Below are 2,500 nucleotides of genomic sequence, written 5' to 3' on the forward strand. Positions count from 1 at the left end.
TTCACTCCTTTATCAGATTTTTTATCCGAGCTAACGATATTTTTTTATCTTACTCGTTTAAAAGTTAATTTGTTTCAAAAGGTAAAGTAGATATGTAAGGGAACAGATAATAAGAAATTATATAATTATTATTATTGGTGTTGTTGTTGTTGTTGTTGTTATTGTTATTATTATTTTATATGATCGAAATTATACTCATTATTTTAATGATAAATTATTATCAAATTAATTTGGACCGTATTACATTGATCAGTATTATAATTATATGAGTTTGTTATTTCTAATGAATATTATAAACAAAGAACATACATATTGCATTTAATTTCGCATTTACATGTATATATAAATGTTACAACGTGGTCGATAATATGTCATTAGAATATTAAAATGGTCTCAAAAAATAAAAATAAAAATAAAAAAGAAATAACAATGCACAAAGATAATTATAGATTAAAGAATTGGATGAACGATTTTGATGAAGAATTTTTAGAAGCAATTTTCTTCTTTCCGATCTTTTTCTTTTTTCTTTTTTGACGTTACCATAAAAATTTTTTCTATGGCGCATGAGAAATAGTTACCTTATTTACACCTTTATATATACATATATATATATACTTACGTGCATTGTATCGGAGATGGCAAAGTTAGTTATGATTTTCATCGCGTTTATTATCTACCTGCATGTTACTTCGTATATACCTGAAACATTACAAAATTAGATATTATATCGTGCTATCTGGATTAACTATTAGAGGTTATAGCAAGAAGGTCACACCGTTACTATCGCGAATGAAATTTCATTACCTGTGTATTAATATTATTTTTGTTCACATTATAAAGTAATAAAAAAGAGAGAGGGAGAGAGAGAGAGAAATGTAATGAAAAAATTTTATTATCGTTAGATATTAAACAAAAATTATTAGGGCACATGAAATATATTAATGAAATAATAATAATAATAATAATAATAATAATAATAATAATAATAATAATAAGTAAAAGTAAATTTTGCAACGATTCGAAAGAAACTCATTGAAAGTACTTATAATTGCACTTTTTTTTTTTCAGACGACCGACATATTATTTTTGAAGGACCTTCTTTTTTAATCTACACGTTTTTATTTTTATCGTCTTGAAACTGGCTCTGTCTCGCAAAAATCACTGTAAATATCAGCTTTCGTTAAGAGAAAAAAAAAAAAGAAGACAAAAGAAGAACAAAAAGAAACAAAAAAAGAATCGAATAAAAGAGAAAAACTCCAAACGAGAAACAATTCACGCGACATTAAGTAAAAAAGAAAATTTTTTATATATATATATATATACATATGTTATTTATATATTTATATATTTATATATTTATATATATATATATATGTAAAATTAATTTCGTCAATTATTCAAAACTATATTCAGGCTCGAAGTAAAATTATTTTCCATTCCTTTTTCTTTTTTCTGTTTTCTTTTCTTTTTTCTTTTTTCTTTTTTTTCTTTCTTTTTTCTACTCCGAGACGATCATTTTTTCCCAATGAAACTTACATTCTATTTATTTTTCTTCGGGTGCATTCTTTTACTCTCACGTACATTGTTCGTCTATTTTATATTTTGCTTTATTATGGTTAATGTTTTTATGACCATCTTCAGTGAAGTATTCGCCGCTCCAAAAAAAAAGAAACGGAGGAAGATAAAACCTCGATAAACTTTTTTTCTTATATTATAATAAATATACGAAAATGTTTTCTATCGAAACTTCGAACGAAAATGTTAGCAGACAAATAAGAATATCGATAGGGGACGATGACGACAACAACGACGACGACGACGACGACGACGACAGATCATCCGTAAAAGGAAAGTCGAGAAGAATAAGAGACCCTTTTTCCTTTGGAGCTTTGTCGGGCATATAAGTGTCAGGAAGAAGATGACGATACGTAATAAAAAGTATTATGGACATTGAAATGTTCATACTTTCGTCTATCATCTACTTCTTACTCTTATTTGTATTCGATTGCTACGTCCTATCATTTTTATCCCATTGGATATGAAATATTGTAAATTGGAAATCCGATTTGGATGGGTTAAACATAAAGTTATCCATAATCAATCGATATCAAATGATATTTCGTAGGATTTTAAATTTGATAGAGACGGGGGTTAAGTTAAAGGAATAAGGGTGAAGGGAAAAAGAACGAGATAAGAAGAACCGAAACTTTTTTTTATTTTATTTTTGAAATCGATTTTTACGAAAGAGATGATGAAAAAGAAATTAATAAATAAATGAATAAATAATAAAACGATGGAAGGAAAAATGGGAATGAAAAATTATCCTCATTTAAGGTGATACAGGTAATACGTGTTATTTTTTTATTTTTATTTTTTTTTTTTTCTAATATAATCCTTGTGAGGTATAAAATGTAAATAATAAAAGATAGAGTGAAAGAGAGAGAGAGAGAGAGAGAGAGAGAGAGAGAGAAAGAGAGAGAAAGAGAAAGAGATAAAGAAA

At 26.4% G+C, this 2,500-nt stretch overlaps 1 long non-coding RNA gene across 3 annotated transcripts in view; it reads left to right on the top strand.

Annotated features, from left to right (window-relative positions):
- Positions 1 to 2,500, top strand: part of LOC124951750 — a 35,076-nt gene that overhangs the window by 31,466 nt on the left and 1,110 nt on the right. For 2 of the 3 annotated variants that reach the window (XR_007101700.1, XR_007101699.1), the window contains exon 4: positions 1,069 to 1,271. The exons of the other annotated variant lie outside the window; for it this stretch is intronic. This is a non-coding gene — a long non-coding RNA (uncharacterized LOC124951750). Of the gene's footprint in view, positions 1 to 1,068; positions 1,272 to 2,500 lie in introns of those variants that run through there. 3 annotated transcript variants of the gene reach the window in all.

This window comes from Vespa velutina, chromosome 9, assembly GCF_912470025.1.
Source record: "Vespa velutina chromosome 9, iVesVel2.1, whole genome shotgun sequence".
NCBI classification, from domain to species: domain Eukaryota; kingdom Metazoa; phylum Arthropoda; class Insecta; order Hymenoptera; family Vespidae; genus Vespa; species Vespa velutina.